The sequence below is a fragment of the Rattus norvegicus genome, chromosome 11 (genome assembly GCF_036323735.1).
Source record: "Rattus norvegicus strain BN/NHsdMcwi chromosome 11, GRCr8, whole genome shotgun sequence".
Lineage (NCBI taxonomy): Eukaryota > Metazoa > Chordata > Mammalia > Rodentia > Muridae > Rattus > Rattus norvegicus.
The window spans coordinates 82,208,063-82,231,694 of NC_086029.1; the positions used below are offsets into that span (position 1 = coordinate 82,208,063).

The 23,632-nt window shown below is 42.3% G+C and overlaps 1 protein-coding gene and 1 non-coding gene across 4 annotated transcripts in view; one reads left to right on the forward strand and one right to left on the reverse strand.

The window, feature by feature from the left end:
* Positions 1-4,833: 4,833 nt before the first annotated feature.
* Positions 4,834-23,632, forward strand: part of Pak2 (p21 (RAC1) activated kinase 2) — a 60,908-nt gene continuing 42,109 nt past the window's right edge. The window contains exons 1-2 of one of the 3 annotated variants that reach the window (XM_063270441.1): positions 4,834-5,093; positions 13,466-13,594. The gene's annotated coding sequence lies outside the window, so the exon portion shown is untranslated. Of the gene's footprint in view, positions 5,094-6,804; positions 6,922-13,465; positions 13,595-23,632 lie in introns of all 3 variants that reach the window. The other 2 variants (NM_001393703.1, NM_053306.4) reach the window with 2 other exon arrangements.
* LOC120095749 (small nucleolar RNA SNORA17) lies at positions 17,069-17,198 on the reverse strand. Its single transcript, XR_005491541.1, has one exon. It is a non-coding gene; the product is annotated as a small nucleolar RNA SNORA17 (small nucleolar RNA).

Genomic DNA, 23,632 nt, shown 5'->3' on the forward strand with positions numbered 1-23,632 from the left:
CAAGAGTGTTCTTTTCAGAATTACCTGGTCATTTTGCCTTCATTTGTGGTTAAAATTCTGTTTGCCAGGCAGATCTGTCAGTTCATGGCCAGTCTGGTCTATATTGTGAGACACTGTCTAGAAAATCAAACGACAAAAAATATTTTGTTCCCCAGAAGAAATTTTGGGTCATTGTCAGATAATTGGAAATTTTAGCTTTCTGTTGTATAACCTTCAAATGCTCTTTGATTGTCTAGTAGAGAAGCTACGTTGTGTTAAATTAATACTTCGAAGTGACTGCTTTCATTTGATATAGAAAAGTGAGTTCATTATTTTTTGTTTTGTGCATAGAACCTTTAATTTACCCTAAACATAGAGATACTCTTATAATTAAGAATAAAGTAATTTAGATGATTATTTATAAAAAGTACAATCCTCAGATGATTTTTTTTAAAAACAAAACAAAACAAAACAAAAAACCCCCAAATAGTCTTGATTTAGTGTTACACTTGGTGGAAACAAAATTGGGACATAAATGCTACAGGTTAATTAACAAACACATTCTACAGCTAAGGGAAACAGTTCAGTCAGTGAATTGCTCACCACATAAGCATGAAGACCTGAGTTCATTCCCCAACACCCCTGTAAAACACTGGGTATGGTGAATACTTATAGTTTCAGTCCTGAAGTGGGTATGCATTCGTGGTGGGGAGGTGGAGGAATGTGGAGGGCAGGAAGATCTCAGGAACTGCCTGGCCAGCGAGCTAGACTAACTGGTGAGCCCCAGGTCCCAGGGAGAGGCTTGACTCAAAGACAAGAACTAAAACCACTCGGTGGATAGCTCCTGGGAACACCCACTCAAAGTTGACTTCTGGCCTTTACAGACACACACACACACACACACACACACACACACACACACACACACACCCCTTTAGAATAAGAATGTTGCCCAGTGTGGGACATGCCTTTAATCTGGCCCTTGGGAGACAGAGGCAGGAGTCCAAGTGTATTGACATTGGTCTATGTCGAGTGATGGGAAATGATAACTCTTTACATACCTACAGTTTCTTACTCTGCTAAAGTCTTTTAGTGTTTTTAGGCAAATAAGCCATTTATAATTTTACATATAAGATTTGATTTGCCACAACAATCCTTATTAATTTAAGTATTAGAAGAAGCAACCCAGTGCCATAAAAGTTAGTAATATTAGGAATCTTTTTTTGTTGTTATTTTTTTATTTTGGTTTTTCTAGGTAGGGTTTCTCCTGCTTCTGTCTCTGCCTTTCAAGTCCTGAGATTAAAAGTGCCACTGCCAGAAATCTTTAAAATGACTATAAAATTTCGAACCAACTGAGTTCCATACCTGTTTTGTGTTTTTATATAGGAAGCAATTCCAGACTGGGTGTGGTAGCACCTGACTGTAGTTTTACACTGTGGCATCCAAGTCAAAAGGAGGATCAGGACTTTGAAGATAGTCTGGAACAGCAAGACCATTTCAAATACATGTGTGTCTGTTTGTATGCATGTATTCACATTATAAATACATATAAAATATATATTTGTAATACATGAATACATAGATACTAGTATATATATAGTTATAAAGAAAAATAAATTTGTTTTATAAGCATTAACTATGAGATTAATAATGTGACATTGAAATTGGATTACTTTTTTTTCTTTTGGAGTGGTGATATACTTACTGTGTTTATTTACTATTAACATCCAAATATTTGTTACTTAATCCCCATATCACAATTAAAATCCAAAGTGTTTTTTTAATTAGCAAACTCAGTCAAAATCCATTACATCAGAATCAACTGTTTCTTTCAAACCACAGTAATACTTAAATAGGATTTAAGAATTGAATGCAGAAACTTGGTTGGTTGGCTGGAAAGCTGATTAAGCTTCCAGCTTGCTTAAATAGAATCACAAAAAGGCACAGTGTGTCTTCACAGAGGCAAAGTCCACTAGACTCACCAGTGTTGGACAACCATCAGGAATTTTTAGAACTAGACATAGTGGCTCATGCATTAACCCCAGTACTCCAAAGGCAAAGGCCGGTGAATCTACGAGTTCGAAGTCAGCCTGGTCAACATAGTGAGTTCCAGGACAGCCAGAGTTTTGTGTTTTTGTTTAGTGTATTTGTATTTAATGAGACCTAACCCCCACCCCTAAATAAAAATAGGCTATTGAGAGGAGAGTGGGGGTGATGGCTTACACCTGTAAACTCAGCACTTGGAGAGGAAGATAATCAGGCTTTCAAAACTAGCCTTGGCTATATAGCCAATTTGAGGCCTTCCTGGATTACATGCTACATGAGACCATTCTCAACTTCCCCCCTCCCAAAGAGAGAACACATAAAATGCTAGTTTTGTTCAGTTGAACCAAATTTCATCAGTCTTTAAACATAAAGTTAATATTTAAGATCGTGTCTTACTATATAATCCAGCACTATATTCATTTATGGGGGTGTTGAGAAGTGCAAGGAAAACATGAATGACACCCACCTTTACTATGGTTCTTGTTGCCTGATCAGTAGATGGTACTGATTTTGATACAAGCATGTGTCTGAGTTTGACTGATTTACGATTTATACTATCGTCCTTCCATAGACGATAACTGAGTGGTGTTCAATATTTTTAATCAGTTTTTTTAATACGGTGTGTGGTCCTTTTTGTCTCAGGCCAAGAGAATGGATATTGTTGTCCTATTCATTATCTCCCAGGATTTGTTCCATTTTTATGATTTATTTATCTTGCAGAGTTGTGTTAGGTCCTTTTGGATGCAGAGGACAGAAAAACAGCTCACCTCAACTAGGGGTGGCGGTAGGGACGCAGGTGTGTGTTAATGTGAATCTCAGTCCCTTTCCAAGAATGTTTATGTTAGCTAGTTATTTTGAAGAATGCTACATGCTTTAGGAAATAAAATCATCTTCTGCAGCTCTATTGGAATATAATGGCTTTAAGGATTATTCTCGGGAAGCTACTTATTTTGATAATCCATGTTCAGTGCTAATTATAGGAAAACAGAATTAGAGTTAAGCAGCCAACATCCATGTAAAGTGACATACAGTCCTATGTTACTCAAGTGTACTGGCTGGTTTTGTGTGTCAACTTGACACAAGCTGCGGTTATCACAGAAAGGAGCTTTCCTTGAGGAAATGCCTCCATGAGATCCAGCTGTAAGGCATTTTCTCTACTAGTGTTCAAGGTGGGAGGACCCAGCCCATTGTGAGTGGTGCTGTCCCTGGGCTGGTGGTCCTGGGTTCTATAAGAAAGCAAGTTGAGCAAGCCAGGGGAAGCAAGCCAGTAAGACACATCCCTCCATGGCTTCTGCATCAGCTCCTGCTTCCTGACCTGCTTGAGTTTCAGTCCTGACTTCCTTTGGTGATGAACAGCAGTGTGGAAAGTGTAAGGTGAATAAACCCTTTCCTCCCCAACTTGCTTCTTGGTCATTATGTTTGTGCAGGAATAGAAACCCTGACTAAGACATCAAGGGTACACCCTATGTTACTAGCAGGTGGCTGAATGTAGGATTTGATAGGCTGCAGAGAATAAAATGGTACACACTAGATATGCACTTCAGAACTGTCCTAAGCAGCCATAGTACTGGTTACTCATCGTCTTGCTTCTTCCAGGATCATGTAGTTTATCTGACCTCCAAGTCACTCTGTATCCCCTTATCCTTCCTCTACCTGCCAGTACTCTAATTCCTCATCTTACTTCAGCCATCCAAGTGCTGGAATTGTATCTTGTACTGTAGTACTTCCTAACCTTCCCATCTTAGACCAAGCTGCAGCTACACAAGTCTTCTTGTGGCTTGACTGTGAGCCTGGCCTTCCACGGTTCAGCCATCTCTCCCAGCCCTACATGGGTCTTCACTGACCATAGCATTCCTTTTCCTGCTTGTACTTCCCATCCCCTCAGTCCTTCTAGGTTTCCTTTTCTGTTTTCACTTTAAATGCTACTTTCTCTGACTACTTTGTCCACAGTAATCCCCCAGGTTTTTTTTTTAACCTTGTAATGGGTATCAATGTTTTGATTATTATGTTTTCATATCTTTAATTTACAAAGACTAGGGGAAGCATGCCCATCCTCAAATCTCTGGTGCCTAATGGTGTCCTTTGTAGATATTAGATAGTGACATAGTTATGGAATAAAAATACATAGATTATGGGTTGGGGATTTAGCTCAGTGGTAGAGTGCTTGCCTAGCAAGCGCAAGGCCCTGGGTTCAGTCCCCAGCTCAAAAAAAAAAAAAAACAAAAACAAAAAAAAAAAAAAAAAGAATACATAGATTAACTCCTCCATTGATAAAAAACAGAAAAATTAAAAAAAAAATCTTTGCAAAGAGAGAGGGCCTAATTTAGCAGCATAATCTGGTTAAATTTGTAGGTTAAAAAAAAAACAAATAATAATAATAAAAGCAAAGTGAGCTGGGCAGTGATTTCCAGCACGCAGGAGGCAGAAGCAGGTGGATCTTTTAGTTCAAAGTCAGCCTGGACTAGAGTGACAACACAAAGAAACCCTGTCTTGAAAACCCACCCCCTCCCCAAAAAGAGCCAAGTGGTGAATGGATAAATTTTCAGAAACAAACACCCTGTATACACAAACATGTACGGATCAGGTGTTCTCCGTCAACATCTTCAGTAGGTAAAACATAACTGCAGACAATGCAGAATGCAGAATTAAATGAGGGACAGGTTTTCTCCTTAATGCCCACTGTCCCGGGCCTCCCCGGCAAATGACTGGACTACGGTTCCCAGCAGCCCTGTGAGAGCCCGCCCCTCGGGGCATGACCGCGGTAGGGGCGGGGCTATCTTACGGTCCCGCCCCGCGCCCTGCCGCCGCCCTCCCCCAGGGTTGTGGCCACGCGCAGAGGCAGCGGTTGTTCCGCTTCCCCTCCGGCCCGGGCCGTCGCCATTGCCGAAGGCTCCTGCCCTCCCCTCCCTGGCTCAAGGGGTTCTGCGCCTCACAGCCTCGGTAGCGACGGCCGCGCCCCGCGCCGCTCCTCTCCGCCCTGCCATCCTCCCTCTCTGCTCCCCAGCACAGTGCTCGCCCGCGTCGGCCCGGCAGCCCGCCCTGGGTCGGGCGGAGACCTTTCCTCTCTGGTAAGTGCGAACACCGCTGGCCCGGGCCGGGCCGAGCCGCCGCCCTCCTCCCGCCTCCGCGGCCTGGGCCCAGCGGCTCCGGACGCCGGCACCTGCGGGCGGGCCCGCGGCTCCGGGCGGTGGCTCATTGTCTGCGCCTTGGCTCTCCTCAGCTTCGACCGAGAGGAAGCTTGCGGGGCTGTGGGGACCCTGGCCACTGCGGCCGCTCTTGCCCTTCTCTCCGGCCGGCGCTGCACCGGACGCCTCGGGTTTGTTTCTGGATGTTCCCTCCTTTACCAGCTGCGTTCTCTGCAGCCTCGTCGCTCGGGAATCCTGAGCCCCTTAAGTTGAGTCTGTAAACTCTTCCTCGTTCTCCACATTAGGAGAAAGTTTTGCAGTGCTCTGGGAGCCTGTGCTTAAGAACAGAACTTAAGGATCTTACAGTTTTTGCTTGATCGTCAGCCAGGAGGTGAAGATTTGCTTCTTAAGGTTAACTTGGGCTGAGGTTGGCTTTTCACCATGTTTGGCTGTCTGAAACACGCGCGCCCTCACTCAACAAAAAAACGTTGCTGCAAATAACTTAGTGGACTCAGCCTTTTGAATAGTTCTAGATCAAGTCGTCCAAGACAGAATGTTTAAAATAATTACCATTGTGGCTTGGTGGGAGGCTCTCCTCATCCCGTCTTAATAGAAATAGGTAGAGTGGAAGTGAGATTTGTTTCCTCTTTGACAAATCACCAACTCCCATCGATAGCCGCCAGGTTCTTCTTTACAAGTGACCTGTGGATCTTCTAGCTTTTCATTTCTAATCTTTTAAAAAAGACAGCCAAACCGGTTAGGCCCAAAATTAGACAACGTCGAGCTGTGTTTTGGATGAAAGCTGTGCACGTCACGTTTTTCCCCTGCTGTGTTCGACTCTTCCGCTCTTATAAGTAGGCAGGATATTGAAATAAATACACAAGAATTTGCTCTGGGGAATTTTTTTTTTTTTTGGTAGAGCTATCCAAAAGAATAGTATGAATAAAATTAGGTTGGGGTGAAGGCAGTGAATAGTAATTTTTAAAGCAGGTTAGGGCATGTCAACTTTGCCAGAAGCTCTGTGGCATTTGTAGAACATTCTTGTCTCTACCTCAGTTCTTCAGGTGTGTGTGTGTGTGTGTGTGTGTGTGTGTGTGTGTGTGTGTGTGTGAAGGAAATATTTTCATGTACTTTTACACCCATCCTCTTTGCCTTTTCTAGTCAGGGCCTCATTCCAGCTCTGGCTGTTCTGACACTCTTCCTGTCTCAGCTTTATGTGCTGGGATTACACGTGTTACCCAACACATTTGGCAGCCTCTGTTTTTAGATCTTTCTAGAGATTAATTAGCCAGGAACACTATTGTACATTTACATAGGGAAGCTAAATTTTATATTGTTGCTTACATAGATAGATAGATAGATAGACAGACAGACAGACAGACAGACAGATTGATATGATATGATAAAGTAACTTTTGGGTTTTGGTAAAAGAGGTTGCCCTAAATTAAAAATGTTTTGTTCTTGTTTTCAGTAGTCTATCATTACCTTTCCCTCTACCAAGCTTTCGGGGGGGAAATGGTTTAGTATCAAGTACTGGCATCCTTTGGTGCTAGGAATTTAGGTGTAGAATTGTCAGGGAATGGAAAAGTACCTTGAAGTGAGCTTCTGCTATTTCTTTCTCTTTTTTAACCCCTCGTACTGGATTGAACCACAGACCTCCCTGTGATGCTAGGCAAGCCCTCCATCCCTGAGCTACAACCCCGGCTCTCCCTTCCCTTTTGAGACGTCCCACCCAGTTTCCCAGGCTGGTATTGAGCTCCCTCTCAATCAGGTGAGCCTTGAACTGGTGTTGATTCTTCTTAATCTCCCTCGTAGCTGAGATTGTAAATCTGTGTCAGCAGAATGGTTCATTTCTTTCCAGAAGCAGGTGTTTGTTTATTTTTCTTTTAAAACTGGCTCTTTCTTTTTTTTTTTTTCTTTTCTTTTTTTTCTTTTTTTTCCGGAGAAGGGGACCGAACCCAGGGCCTTGTGGTTGCTAGGCAAGTGCTCTACCACTGAGCTAAATCCCCAACCCCAAAACTGGCTCTTTCTTTGATACCCAGGTTTGTTTCAAACTTCTGGACTTAAGATCTGTATCAGGATCCTAGTAAGTGGGTTTACAGATGTGCACCATTGTGTTGGGCAAGCATACATTTTTTTTTTTTAAAGAATTCTTGAATATTTCACTTATCTTGGGGCCTTGATTCCAAATTTACCTTTTGAGAGAAAGAGATTAATTCTTCTGGTATCTTATCATACCAGCACTGCAAACCTAAATTTATAAAGTGATAATTTTTAGTTGATATATGTCTAATAAAGGGTTCTCATGTTTCTTTGATCTTTGATAGGCAAGTTTCCAAGTAGACTAGACGAAGGCTAGTTTTCTTGTTCTAAATGAGGGGACTTAGAACCTGTGCTGGTTAGCTAAAGTTAGGCTCTGAATTATACTTTCACAAAGGGCAGGAACTTGTATAGGTAGCCAAGTAGAAAACAAGTAGCTGTGGTTGAATCTTGACTAGCTTCATCAGTGTCGGTTAATACAGTGATAATGTTCAGTATACAGTCCTTTCGGTTTTCTGGATTTGGTTCAAATTGGACTGTGTTCAGTTCTTGCGACTAGATCAGGTCTTTCTCCTCTCAAGCACTTCTAGTTACAGAATTGACTGATTCTTGTCTAATTAGAGGGAGGTTGCTACTAGCAAACTGAGCTACTGAGTTCTCGTATCCTTCTTATTCTTTAAGGAATATTTCAATCTGTATGTGTGTTTTGCCTGCATGTGTGTATATGTACCATGTGGGTGCCCAGGAAGGCCAGTAGAGCATGTCAGATTCCTGGAACTGGACTTACTGACAGTGGTGAGCTGCCAAGGGTGCCCGGTGCTGAACTGAGCCATCTATCTTGCCCTTTTTTATTTTATAAGCCACTGTAGAAGCAGAGAGAGGTTTAAAATGTTCCTAATTATAATCACGGAATACTGTTTTCTGTGATCAAAATTGGTTTTACTGCTTCATTTCTTCCTTCGTTCGTTCGTTCGTTCGTTCATTCATTCATTCATTCATTCATTCATTCATTCATTCATTTGTGACAGGGTTTCTCTGCATGGCCTTAGCTGCTCTGGAACTCATTCTGTAGACCAGGCTGGCCTCACCTTAAGAGGTCCACCTGTTTTTGCCTCTGTAGTGCTGGGATTAAAGTGTGCACCACCACTTCCTGGTTTGGTAATTAGCCTGGATGTTCATTCAGGATAGTGAAGTTCTTGCCTGTCTTGTATAGTGAAATTTAACTCTGTCTATCCCAGGAGCTTGAAGACCTGAGTTTAAGTCTTGGTATTCTAATTGATCTTGGACAAGATAACCTTTTTTTTTCTTTTTGAATTTGTTTTTTGAGTCAGTTTGAGAGAGAGAGAGAGAGAGAGAGAGAATATTCTGATTATTGTAACCCTTAATTTCCCCCTCTCTTACAAGTCTTTTGTTTGGTGTTCCTGAAAACAGTCTTGAGTATGTAGTGTGGCTGGCCTTGAACTCATGATGTCCCCCCTTTTCTGAGCCATTTAAGTGATAGGATTATAGGTTGAGCTACTATGACCTGTTTACCTTGATTTTAAAATTGGAAAAAAGACCCCTTGTATATTGATTTCCATATACGTAACACAATGATGCCTCATCTTTTTAACAGTTATGAGCTGCCCCATTATATGGTACTCTTATCTGTGAGCTGCCCCATTATATGGTACTTTTTTTTTTTTTTTTTTTTTTTTTTTTTGTTCTTTTTTTCCGGAGCTGGGGACCGAATCCAGGGCCTTGCGCTTGCTAGGCAAGCGCTCTACCACTGAGCTAAATCCCCAACCCCAATATATGGTACTCTTATCTGTGTTCATTTATGACTTTCTGATTCTGAGCCTTCAGAGCCTTAATGAGCTTCCATGTATCTGTACATTCTCGTAAGAGGATTAAATGTTTTTATTATTAAAGTTAAAAAGTATTTCATAGTGGAAGGGGAAGCCCTTGCTCCTGTTAAGACTGACCCCCCCAGTGAATGTGATTGTTGGGGGGAGGGCAGTAATGGGGGGAGGATGGGGAGGGGAACACCCATATAGAAGGGGAGGGAGAAGGGTTAAAGGGATGTTGGCCCGGAAACTGGGAAAGGGAATAACAATCGAAATGTAAATAAGAAATACTCAAGTTAATAAAGAAATTAAAAAAACAACAAAAAAAAGTATTTCATGTACATTGTGGGAGGGGACATGTGAAGGTCAGAGGGCAACTCGTGGGACTCTGTTCTTTCCTGTGTTCTCTCCTTCCATGTGTGTGGTATTGAAAATGGTCATCAGGCTTGGCAGCCGGCACCTTTACCCACCCACTGAACCCATTTTTCCTACCAAGAGGTTTTTTTGTTTTGTTTTGTTTTTTTTTTGTTTTTTTTTTTTGTTTTTTTTTGTTTTTTGTTTTTTTTTTGTTTTTTTTGGTTCTTTTTTTCGGAGCTGGGGACCGAACCCAGGGCCTTGCGCTTCCTAGGTAAGTGCTCTACCACTGAGCTAAATCCCCAGCCCCTGTTTTGTTTTTTTTAATTTTTTGAGCCCCGGCTGTCCTGGAACTCACTCTGTAGACCACAGTGGTCTTGAACTCAGATCTACCTGCCTCTGCCTCCTGAGTGCTGGGATTTAAGGTGTACACCACCACCACAACCTACCTCTGGCTGTGATTAAGTTTTTTAATAGTAGCCATCTTACTGTGTATGACGTATCTCATAGTAACTACTAGTGACACTGAATGTCTTTTCATGTGTTGTCATTTCTTAACTTTGAAGTTTTGTCAGATCAGCTCCTTACAGGTTAGTTTTTCTGAGGGCTTAACTTTTCTACTGATGGGGTTAAATAAATTAAGGAGCTAGATTGTGGTAGTGATATATTTAGTTTCATGAGAAGCTTCAGTACTGTTTTCAAAACTGAGTTTTCTTGCATTCTACATCCTTGCAAGCGTGTGGATTTTATCTTTTCTAAAACACGTATTAGCAGTATGTACTTGGTTATTGTTTCTTAAAGTCTTCCAATGATGTGTAATGTTGTAATCTTTTTATTTGTGGTTGTATGTCATCTTTGATAGGCTGTCTCGTAAGCTATTTTGTCCATTCTTTCTGTTGTTGTTGTTAAAGATTTATTTACTTTATTTATAAGATTTTTTTTAATTTATTTATATGATTACACTGTAGCTGTCTTCAGACACACCAAAAGAGGGCATCAAATCCCATTACAGATGGTTGTGAGCCACCATGTGGTTGCTGGGAATTGAACTCAGGACCTCTGGAAGAGCAGTCAATGCTCTTAACCACTGAGCCATCTCTCCAGCCCTATTTTGTCCATTCTTAATAGAGTTCATTTTTCTGTTACTGAGTAATGACTTCTTTGAGTTCATGTAAAAGTCTTATGAGGAACTTTTTTTTTTTTTGGGTAGATATTTCTACTGGTCTGTGGCTTGTCTCCTCGTTCTCCTAACTGGTGACTTTATGATGTGCTCTGGTGTGGTATTGTTTGGTGACAAATAGGTTCTGCATTTCTTGAGGTCCTGTTTACAGATTGTATGTTATCAGTAAAATAATTGTCCTATTTAATATTTTTGTATCTTTGCTTATTTTTGGTATTTATTTCTGTGGTGGTGGCAAAGGTGCATGAGAGGGCACCTTGCAGCATCTGGATCTCACCACGTGGGTTCAGTGGATGAACGGAATTGTTAGGCTTGGCCTCAGGCACCTTTACCCACCTCACCACTCCCTTATTTTCTTTGTGAGAAGGAGTCTCATGCAGCCCAAGCTGACCTAGGAAAAAAATGTCTAGCTGAGGATGAGCTTGAACTCTTGACCCTCCTGGCCTAACCTATCCACTCTCTTAGTGCCTGGGTAACTAGCATCATAGGTGTGTACTGTTTTGCTCTGTTCGGTCTTGGACTTGTTTTAAAATCTTGTTGGTACCCTTTTGACTCAATATATTATTAAGCTTTGTCTTTCTTTCCTTTTGGTTTCGTCTTCTCTTGTAAACTGATGTAGTCTGGGGCAGCATACATGCCTGTGACCCCAGCACTCGGCAGGCCGAGTGAGGCAGAAGGATGGAGAGATGGCACCTAGCCTTCGTTACAGACTCTCAAGAATAACCTGTTATGGTTTCTGTTTTATTCTAAAATGGATGTTTAAAAATGTTTTATTGTAAAAGATGATAATGAGTGATTGCTTTCTGATGTTTATTAATGATTGCCTTTGTAATTGCTGTTGGGAGTTTTTTTTAAATTTTATTGAACCCATGTACTATGAAGTTACCTTCTTAACTTTTTCCTTTACTTTTTCTTTTTTTGGGGATGGGGGTTCTTTATAACAGCTTGTTTATTTTTATTTTATGTACATTGGTATTTTCCCTGCATATATGTCTGTGTGAGAGTGTCAGATCTTGGAATTACAGACAGTTGTGAGCTACCATATGAGTGCTGGGAATTGAACCCTGGTCCTCAGGAAGAGCAGTCTTAAAAAAGAGTGCTTGCTGCTCTTTCAGAAGACCTAAAGCTTGGGTCCCAGAACCCACATCCAGATTTAACACCTTCTTCTGGACTCCATGGGCACTTCCTCCACATGGTATTCACTCACATAGTGATATATAAATTAAAATAAAATAAATCTTTAAAAAATCGTTTTTTCTCTAAAACATGACTTTCCAGATTTAATGATTGTTTTAATAGATCGTTTCCCTTACCCAACCGAAGACTGCATATGCGAAGCACAATCTGACCACTGAGCCATGTTTCGTTTGTGTGTCTGTGTGTGTCAGAGAGAGATAGACAGACACATGACACTCATGGGCACATATGTACTTGCATGTGTGTGGACGTCCCAGGTTGACCTAGAGTCTTCCTTGGTCCTCCTGCCTTATCTGTTGAGTCAGTGTCTCTAGCTGAACCCCACAGCTTGCCAACAGGGCTAGTGTGCTGAACTGGTTCGCTCCTGGGATCCCGTCCAGCAAGTCAGCATCTCACCTGGTATCTCTGCACTAGCACTTCCAGCTCTTGAACTGCTGAGCCATCTCTCCAGCCTTATTCTGGGGTTTTAAGATAGAGTATACTCCAGGAGTGGTAGCACAAACCTGTAATCCCAGCACTCCAGAGGCTGCGGTGAGAGATTGGGAGTTCTGGTCTCAAAAGAAAGAGGAGGAAAGACATGTTGCTACTCAGGCTTGACCTTCATTCTTCATTAAACAATACTTTGTTTTAGACCGTGTGGGCATTCCTTTGATAGGAAAGAATGGAGTTGTCCCAATTCGCTCCTTTGCTGTTGAGTGAAGCTGTGCTTAGGTATTTACTGCCCCTTCTACCCTCTGTTCTGTGTGTTGGTTTTCCTTTCCCATATTTGAATTGCCATTTAGAGTTTGACTAAACTTAAGGAAAGCTAGATCTCCAAGTGTTTTGTTCACTTTTTAGGTTTTAGTAATCTTTGTTGCTTGTGTGCTCTTAATGTCATTGTAGGTCATGTTTTATTCTGAGAGATGGTGCTGGGATGGAGGCCAAGGAGGGAAGCCAGTGTCACAGTGTGGATTACAGAGTTTATTTACACTTGCTGTTTCCTCTGCATACCTGGAACATTCCTTCTTTATTTTTAAAAGCCAGGTGTGGCTTCTGGCTAATGCGTGTAAAATAGGGAGCCTTTCCCCAGTTTACTGCCCGTTAGCTTTACCATGGTGTAGTGCCGTTCTTTCCCCATGACCTGTGCTCAGAACCAGGACTGAATCTTCACTGTAATATAGAACAAATTCGTGCTCTAATAAATAGGTTAATGTCTTGTTGTTTGTTTGTTTGTTTTTTTTAAACAGTCTCTCCATGTAACTCTGTCTAGTCTGGAACTCTTATAAACCAGGAACTGGCCTTGAACTCAGAACAGGCCTGCTTCTGCCTCCCAAGTGCTGAAATTAAAGACATGAGCCGCTGTGTCCAGCTTAAGTAAATATTTGAATGAATGAATGGATTGAGAATCTTTATTCTTAAGTATACTTTTAACTTCTAGTGTGAAAATATTAAAAAAATGAGTTATTTCTAGAAAGTAGGATAATGAGTTCTTATTTTTATTTCAGACTTGATTCTGGATTGAGGGGTTATTTTTAGACATGTTAAATAGGGTTAAGAGAGTATTAAGAAAAAGAGGGGTGTTCAGGAAGACTTGCCCCAGGACATGGGTGTGGTCTGTAAGACCACGTTGTAGTGTTCGAGGTTTGTGTCATGAATGACCGTATACTGCTTTTATTTTCAGAATAAAACACTATTAACACTAACCCCTCACAAGCTTCTACATGTTCCCCATTGCCCAGGAACTGCCAGTGTGGCCTTGATTTCCACCACCTGCCCCCACCGTGTGCCTTCTGACCTTACTGTCTCATGAGCGACATCATACTTGTTCTTACCTGAATCCCGCCTTCTGCTGCTTGCCACTTGGATAAGTAAGTTAACATTCAAGCAAAACCAGAGTGTTAAGGTCCTGGGCTTTGTCTTTAACATGAAATGGTGAAGGTGTAAGGCTTCTGATCTGTCTATCTGATTAGTTGTTAGGATCAAGATAATGAAATTTTTTGTTGTCTTGGTTTTCAAGAATATTACCTTAAATAATAGTGATATGTCTTCTAATATTTGGGTCTTTCTCATCACAAAGAACAAAAAAAGCCCTTTATTCAACTCTAATACCATTGAACATAAAAATTCTTTCATACATATTCACTTTACAGGAATTAAATTCTCTCTCTCTCTCTCTCTCTCTCTCTCTCTCTCTCTCTCTCTCTCTCTCTGTGTGTGTGTGTGTGTGTGTGTCTGTCTGTCTGTCTGTCTGCCTGTCTGCCTGTCTGTCTGTGTATGCTTAAGGGTGTACAAGCCCCAGTGCTCTCCTCCCGTGTGGTCTTGGGAGGTGAACTCAGGCTGTCAGGCTTGGTAAGCAGGTGCTTCCACCTGCTGAGCCGTCTGGCCAGATGCTATCGATTACCTGGCCAGCCCAACAGATACCAGATCCTATCGATCACCTGCAGCGGGCGAAAGCCAGTGCTGAGACTGCGTGAACAGTATGCTTAGCTAGTCAGATGACTCACTTGGTGTGTGCTTGAAGGACTTATAAGTAGTAAGGGAAGAAATATTCATTTACTGTAGTGTTAACTTAGAAGAAAATTAATGCCATGGGTGTGGTTGGCAGTTTCCTGGGGAATGTGGCAGTAGGGCCAGACCTTAGAGTGGTGCCTACTGAATAGCATTGGGGTAGAGGGAGTAAGGTGATCAGCTCTTCCTAGTTTGCCCCGAGGCCTCTGACTGTAGCAATGAAAAGTCTGTGGCTCAGGAACTCCCTTGGTTCTAGAGGAGGGGAACGGTTAATCACCAAGCAGAAAGCCTTTTCGGGAAGGTCATGTGTGAATGTTTGAGGTGGCTGGTAGAAAAACTAAGGAGTGGATATATTTAAAGCTTAGACAGAAAGAGACTAAAAAAACATATCTCTGGACAGAGAAGCAGCCTAGTCCTGAAGGTGTCATTGGGCTTTATCCCAAACCCCTTGAAAAGCTTTTATACAGTGAACCAAAGCATGTGCTATTTCTAAAGTTACTACGTGCCCTGTGAGGGATAGGCCTGCAAGTCTGAGAGTGAAGAGCAAATGAGAGGATAGTTGGGTAATGCATAAGACAGGCTGGAGTGAACGAGAAATCTGGTTTGGGAACTGAAAACTAGAGCAAGGTATGAAAACTCAAATGATTTTAAAAATCATATTCTAAAATGTTAATTTGTTAAAAATAGGAAATAACTAAGTAGTTTTACTTTATTTTTTATTTATTTAAAAAATTTTATATGAATATATTGTGACTATCTTCAGACACACCGGAAGAGGGCATCAGATCCCATTACAGATGGTTGTGAGCCACCATGTGGTTGCTGGGAATTGACCTCAGGACCTCTGGAAGAGCAGCCAGTGCTCTTAACCGCTGAGCCATCTCTCTAGTCCCATATTTTTACTTTGATTACTTTTGTCATTAGTTACTAGAAGAGTAAATCTGGATAAATGTTTGGGACACACATACTTGTACACAGAACTGTGACAGCAGCCTGGTGTGGCGGTGGTGCACAACTTTAACCCCAGCACGCAGGAAGCAGAGGCAGGTGTGTCTCTATGAGTTTGAGGACAGCCTGGTCTATGTAGTGAGCTCTAGAACAGCCAGAACTACATGGTGAGACCATGTATCAAAGAAAAAAGAAAGATGAAATAAAATGCAGATAAAAGTGAATCATAAGATAGAATCATAAAAGTGACTCTTTTCTAGAACGTAGCAGAGTGTGTAAGTGGTTTTGTCACCTTCTAAAGTAGCCGCTCTCCAAAGCTGTGCGACCACTCCAGTGACACTTCCATCATTCAGATCACATTTACAACCTAAAAACTGATGGTTCTTTGTGCATTTTCATTGTGTACCCCAGTCCCACTCTTGCAACCTACCCCCTCAACAGAGGAAAAGAATATCTGTTATGGAAGCTACAATGTGTGTTACAGTATACCCTCTTGTCCATATTTCTTTTCTTGCAAAATGGCTTTTTGCAATGACTCATTGGTCTGGTACGAGGCCTTTGGCTTCTTTCTGCTAGCCTATCAATACTGGAATCTCACTGAGACTCCTCAGAGAGGAATCCTCAAGGATATCCTGTTGTTTGTTGCCCTGTATCATGGAGATCCTGTAGTTTTGGATCTGTGGGGCTGGCCCCTTTATACACTCCAGCAGTTACTCAGTGGGGTAGTTGTTGGCCAACTCAAAGCCCTGGATCTGAGAAGTGTCTGAGATGGTCAGCCTCCTCTGCAGGCAGGCTCACTAGCAACACTTACCACAACCACAGGCACAACCAGAAGCAACTCTACCCTGCTGCCCAGGTGAGGTGCAGGGCCCACTCTTCTGAGGTTACAGTCAGTGAGGGATATGGCCAGTTCTCCCACTTTCATGACCCTGAACCAGCTCTCCCTCTTGCCATGGATGGCAGAGATGATGGAGGGGAGGGGAGGCATCTCTCCCTTGCACACGTCACCACACTGCAGACAAGTGGCGGAGCTAGCTTTCCTACACTCATGCCCTCCGGGCCAGCTTGCCTCTCTGTTCCTCCCAAACATACCAGGATCAACTCTCTGTGCTGCTCAGGCAAGGGGCAGGGCTACTCTCATGATACCAGGGTCAGATCTCCCTCCTGCTGCAGGTGGTAAGGGGTAAGGGGCAGGAGGTATCTCTCCCTTGCCCATGCCAACACAGGGGAGAGCGCTCCCATGCTCATATCCTCTGAGCCAGCCCACCTCCAACTCCTGAAATGTTGAGCCTGCTCTCCCCGGTACTACAGCTGGCTAAGGGCAGGGGCAGCTCTTCTGTTCTCATACCCCTAGGGCCAACTCTCCCATGATACCCAGATGAGGGGTGGGGCCAGTTCTGCACAACCTTCAGACATCAGCATGTCCCCAAGCAGCAACCCTGACCAGGGACATTAGCCTGGCCTTTGGTGGAAACAGGCCCTGTTGCTGCAGGGCCATGGACACATATGACCCTAGTGGCAGCACAGGCCAGGACCCCTCAAGGGTCTCAGGTGGCATCACCAGTTACTTCACATCAGGCCGTTCCTCACTACCCTCGGCTTTCCAGTGCTGCCTCTCTTCATTGTGCCCACATCCTTCAGTTTCTCTTTCTCTTCTATTTCTCCACCACCTACTTGCTCTGCTTAGTGGCACCTGGACCTCTGAGTGACTGGGGTTGTCCAGAGTGCTATGCCCTGCTCACGCACTGGTACCAGGCAGGGTTTATCTTGGGTATGGCCTGCCCTCCAAGGCCTCCCTGGTACCAGATTGGTGGTCACCTCAGGCAAGCTCCCTGTCCATGTCCCCCTGGCACAGGATTGTTATCTCAGCCTCGCTGTTTTCTGGAAATGTTAGGCTCTTAATCATGCAGGTGTTCACAAGTCAGAACACTGAGACTACACATAGCCTGTCTTCTCTGTCACCTACTCATACACAGGTGACACAGCAGCCACACGTGCAACACCTTTCAGGACAGGGTTAGAGCTTATAAAACTTGTTTTAGAAACATTAGTATAGGGCTGGAGAGATGGCTCAGTGGTTAAGAACACTGACTGCTCTTCCAGAGGTCCTGAGTTCGATTCCCAGCAACCACATGGTGGCTCACAACCATCTGTAAAGAGATCCGATGCCCTCTTCTGGTCTGAAGACAGCTACAGTGTACTTGTATACATAAAATAAATAAATCTTAAAAAAAAAAAAAAAGGAAAAAAAGGAACATTGGTATATTCTGCAAAGCCTAGTTATTTTTTTCATAAAATAAAAAAAATTTTTATTTTATATGTATAGTGTTTTGCCTGCATAGATGTCTGTGCATTGCTGTGCTCATAGAGACCAGAGGAGGGGCATATGATCCCCTAAAACTAGAGTTACTCATGTGGATGGGGGATTTGACTCAATCTCTCTGGGAGAGCAACTTGTGCTCTTAACCACTCAGCTATCTCTCTAGCCCTCTTCTCCTTAAAAAATTATTATTATTACTATCATTATCATCATTATTATTATTCCAAACAAAATAATAAAAATGTCAAAATGAAAAGAGGTGTCTTGTTATATAGCTCAGGCTGACCTGAAACTTTTTTGGGGTAGGGGTTGTTCGCTTGCTTGTTTGTTTGTTTGTTTTTACCTTGTGAGTTTCACATTATATATCCCAGTCCCATTCATCTCCCTGTCCCCTCATATTAGCCCTCTGTCCTTGATACTCCCCTCTAAAATAACACACAAACACACAATAAAACAAGCATAGAAAACACCTCGTCATGGAAGTTACTGTATGTCCCATGGTATACCCCTGCCTATGTACCTTCACTTGCAAGGGAGAGAGGGAGAGGGAATGAATGTGACCGTAGATCTGCTCCTTTGCCTGGATCCCTCTAAGCAGAATTAGACAGAGTGGGGGAGTGAACCCTGGAAGGAGTAATAGCACCTAAAGGGAAGTGTAACCAGTAGTTTCTGCATTGTCCCATCCAACACAGTGTGCACTACCAGATTTTATGTGTCGGTGCAACGTAACATGGCAGTGTTGTGGGGTTGGGGATTTAGCTCAGTGGTAGAGCGCTTGCCTAGCAAGCGCAAGGCCCTGGGTTCGGTCCCCAGCTCCGAAAAAAAGAAAAGGAAAAAAAAAAACCATGGCAGTGTTGTGAATTTTACTATGCTGTACCTGAATAAAAAAGTTGACCTCAACAAAAAGCTGTTTGCTGGGGTAGTAGCTTGAGCAAGATGAGCCCAGAGGATCTGAAAAGCTACAAGTAACACAGTATCAGAAACTAATTTTATACTATAAAATGTTTTCCTATTAAGGTGAGCTAAACATAATTATATACCTATATACTTATTCTTCCAAGGCATCCTGAGCCTTTGGTCTCCCATATGTTTTAGAATTTGTCCCATTGTTTCACAGAGGCATCATAGAATTGATGAGGATTGGAAGGTGTCTGTAGATCAGTTTGGGGAATGGTGATTCTTTACAATTTTGAGTAACTTCATAAACATTAATGTCTCTTTCCACCTAGGGCTTTAATGTCTTTCAGTACATTTTCCCCTTTTAGACCTGTTAGCCCCCAGGTCCCAAGCCATGTGTAGAGTCTAGGGCACCCCACTGAGTTCATAGGCACCATGGAGTCTTTTAAGGTTTTAAACAGTAAACAAAGTCTACTGGCCTTAGCAGGCTTCTAGTTCCAGGAAGACTCACTTGGCCATGGGCTTGTAGCGTGGTGTCCAGCTCAGTGAGGTGCCTGTTGAGCTGGACTGATTGCAGTCAGTGTGAAGGAAAGGAGTCAGGTGGGTAAACTGGGGGCTCGGAAACCTGCAGTGTGCATTGAAGGATGCTCCCCTTTCCCCTGACTCACGTGTAGTACTTTTAAATAAGTACTACTTTTTAAAGACATGAATGGCAAATTGTTTCAACCAGTTCAATAAAGAAATGACATGGTTAAAAACTTTTCTTTTGGTGTTGGGGTATCATGCAATAATTAAAATGAGATAAGAGAAATACAGTGAATTGAGAATGTGTCATAGGAACTTTCTACTTTGAATGTTATTATAAATGACAGTTTCATCCAAGCTCGTCTCAGCCAGGTGGTAGTGGTGCACACCAGGGAGCGGAGACAGGCGAATCTCTGAATTGGAGGCCAGCCTGGTCAACAAAGTGAGTTCCAGGACAGCCAGAGCTACAGAGAAACCCTATCTTGGGGGAAAAAAATCAATCAATCAATGATAGCCTTTAACCTTTTCTTGAATTTTATAGGCAACTATTCGTGATAAATAACACTTGGAGACAAAAGAGTTTTGTAATAGAAATTTATTTAGATGATGTGATGGTTAACATTGGTTGTGACCCTGACAGGATTTATAATAACCATGGAAACAAAACTCTGTGTATCTGTGAGAGGGGTATCTGGACTAAGTGTGTTGTGGGAAGAACCAACTCTGGACATAACCATCCCATGGGCTAGTATCCTAGACTGAATAAAAAAGGAGAAAGAAGCTGAGAACTAGGGTTTTGGCTCTGCCTCCTGAATGTGACTTCAGTGTGGCCAGCAGCCTCATTTCCTGCCACCACACCTTCCCTACCACAATGGGCTGTACACTCAAACTGTGAGCCAAAATAAACGTTTCTTCTGTAAGCTCTTTTTATTAGGTATTTTATTACAGCAACAAGGAAAGTAGCTGGTGAAACTTCAAAAATACTTTGCACATCTGCCATTCCCCACCCTGCTTTTGTGAAAGAACAGACAATTCATAGTGTTGATCAGTTTGCTGGTGACTAAAGGAAAGGTTCACTTTGTTTTTAAGATACAACTTGAATGAATGGGAGCAGTTTGCTTAATGTGGCTATCATTGTTCATCTGAAAAACATTTTCAGGTTTTGTTGTCTGTGTAATACCTTGCTATGTACTTCTAGATAATTCAAAAAAGATATGCCAGACATGGTGGTACACATGTGATCCCAGCAATCTGTAGCTGAGGCAGGCAGGTGGAAGGTTCAGGTCCACCTGGACTATGTTGGTTGGGAGCCTTTCCATCCTCCCTCTGTAAACCTATAAAGTTAGTGTCTTCCCCCTCAGGAGAGGAAATAAGATACATCATATTAGGTAATATAGTGGCATTGTCCTAATTTAGTCTGTTTGTTTAATATGCAGTACAGAAAGTTCCCGTTGTAGTTGTCATTGAATATATGAAGACAAGATGAAAGTTAGCAGTCACTGTTCAGTCAGCTTTGTTCAGCCGTTCACATTTCATTCTCTGCCCTCCACATGGCAGCTCACAGTGGTCTGTCTGTAACTCCAGATCCAGGAGATTGGATGCCCCTGACCTCCATCAGCACCAGGCATATATGGGGTACTCATACATTTACATGCAGGCAAACATTTATACACAGAAAATAAACCTTAAAAAGTAGCTGTGGTCAAGCACACCTGTAATCCCAGCACTTGGAAAATGGAAGCAGGAAGACTGAAGTTTAAAGTTGCCAGACTTGGTGGCTATGCCTAATCCCAACACTTGACTTTGAGAGCTAAAGGGTGAGACTCTGTCTAAACAGTTGAATATCATACTCCATAAATAACAAGTTTCAAGTCAGCCTGATACACCAGACCCTGTTGCCAGTGTATGTATGTATCCATGAGTATTAGTTGATAAGAGTTTAAAGCTCATTTTCCTGAAGAGGTTTTATACTGGCTTGTTCTGTTTTTGACTCTTCAGAATGGATGTGGTGGTTCATTTCCGCATCCTCAGTGTTCAGGAGAATCACAAGTTGAAGGTCAACCTTCACTACACAGCAATCAAAGGATGGTGGAGGTAGTTAAGGTTTTTTTCCTTCTTTTATGCCAGAGAGGTTTATTTTTAATTTGTCCCTGTAGACTGTAGCTTTTTAGATCCTCTTTATGTAAAAGGGACTTATAGTATAGCTTTCAGACTTAGGCAAAGTCTGGCATTGTTGCCTATCTCCTTCTGTCTCCCATCAAAGTAGAAGCGTGGTAGGTCTAGTCAAACATCATTGAGAATTAGTAGGCTTGGCCCACTCACTATTTAGAGTGTCTATTTTCAGTTTGTTTTTGGATTCACTGAAATCTTGTTTCATTTACTAAAATTTTAAAGCTTTTGCTTTTCTATTTATTTAATGTGTGTGTGTGTGTGTGTGTGTGTGTGTGTGTGTGTGTGTGTGTGTGTGTGTGTGTGTAAGTCAGAGGACAGTTTGTAGGTAGGTGTAGGCATTCTCTGCACCATGTAGTTTCTGGAGATAGAAAGAACCAAGTTGTCAGGCTTGGCAGAAAGTATCTTTGCCCATTGAGCCATCTCCCTGGCCCCATGGCATAAATCTTTTAATCGGTCCCATGGACTTGTGTTAATCTGAATTGGGTGCAGTCTCCTTACAAGTCCTCCCTGCGTTTCTGCACCTCTCTGCATCGTGCCCTTGCTTTGGCGCTTTGCCATCTTGGCCTGACGTTCTGACTGGCATACTCACCAGGTGAACGCATCACTTCCTTCCCAGTGTGGAGCCTCTGTCTCAGTGTGTGGCGGCACCTGCAGGTAGTTTGGGCTTGTTTCGTCTATATTTATGTATGCTCACAGGGGTTCCTAAGGTTTGGGATGCAATGGTGTCAGCTCATGAAGAGATTATTAGAGTTCTGGTCAATGTTATTATATTAATAAGCTCCTGGAAACACATTTAAAACTTAAGTAATATTTTGAATCATGAACCATGTTTTCTGGTAATGTGTTTTTCACTTCTGTGCCACAGTTGATCCCAGTAGATAATAATAAATTCATTTCCACCAGTGAGACTGACTGATTCCAGATACCACCTCTTTATTTCTGTCGTATGTAGCTACCTCTGGTCTTCTTCAATACACAGTTGAGGAATTGTTTGTGTTTGAGGCTCACCACAGTTAAACAATGGGCCTGTTAAAGAGTACAGTGTGTTTTGGGCACACTTTTTGTTTTGCCTACTTGATTGTTACTGAAAAGTGTCAAAAAGTGAACAGATTGGAGAGAGGCGCTATTTACTTGCCTTTTTTTTTTTTTAATGTAGCATTTTTGAGTAGTGGTAAAACAGAATATAGGATAAATTATCATGTTATTGTGAAGTTTGTTTGACTTGTTTTGGTCTGGGGACAGGGTCTTGTGTATCTCAGGCTGCGTTCAACTCTCTATGCATCCAAGGATGACTTTGAACTCCTTGCCTCCAACCTCTCTGTGGTATGATGTGTGCATCCCTTTGTCTGGTTTTGTACAGTACTGGGGATTGAAGCCAGAGTTTTGCACACTAAAGCACTCTCTACCAATTAAGCTACATCTCCAATCCTGTGAATTGTTCTTGCGTCTGTTATACTTGTCTAAAATACAAGATTAAAGAATTTCAGCCAAACCTTACTAGGGACTTTACAGGCACTTAATACTGTCTATAGAAGAAGCATTGCCCAAAAGCTGCTTTGTGGGAAAGAAACGAAGGCCATAAATCAGCTGTGAGGGGCAAGCACAAATCTTTTCAAAGGTAATCCTGTTACTATGTCATGCTTTATCTGTGTCTAGTGAACTGCTGTGTGAGAAAATGACCACTATATTCAGGAAGGATAGGCTTCATTGGGGACTAGAGTGTGGTCAACATGAGTCAGTCAGCAGTCCTGCCTAAGATAGGCACAGTCCTTGCCCTTCAGGCTGAGTGTAGTTGGGGAGGGAAGTGACATAGGTCATTGACTATTTGTCACAGTTATAATTCAGTGCCAGAAGTTATCCAGCACACTGGATTAGTATAGAGAAAAGCATAAGGAATGTTGGTTTTCTAACATACAGACTTTTACGTCAGACTGATGTAAGGTAGAGATCTTCTACTGCTGTACTCTACAGTTTTTGTAAGCTTAGGGTTTGGTACTAGTACGAGATCTGTGTGCAGGTTTTAGGTAAGTCTTACTTCTTGATACTCGGCTCTCCAGTGTGGCAGATAGTATATGTCAGAGTAACGTGCCAGAGTAGGTAGTGCGTGTGACGTGATCTCTAGAAGAAAGGAAAGCTGCACGGTTCAGAGGGAGGAATAATGTCTGTCTCTCCCAGTTGTTCTCAGATCATAGCTACTTTTCCCCAAGTCCTAGAATTTGAGCTAACTTGAAAAAAATAAAGATTATTTTAAATTTTGTCTGGATATAGTTACTTTCATTTTTGTTGTAGATAAAAGTTTTCTCATAAAACATCAAGATCCAGTTACCATTCGGTACCTTGCTTACTGAGGAGTTGTTTGGTTTCTAACATATGTACTTGAATTTGTGTACTGTAGGGATCTTCTACTGCTGTACTCCACAGTTTTTATAAGACAGACTAGAGCTCAGCTGGTCAGGGTAGCCACCTCCAAGCCTGATGACCTGAGTCTGATCCTCAGGACCCACACAGAAAAAGGAGCAAATTCACTGTCTCAGGT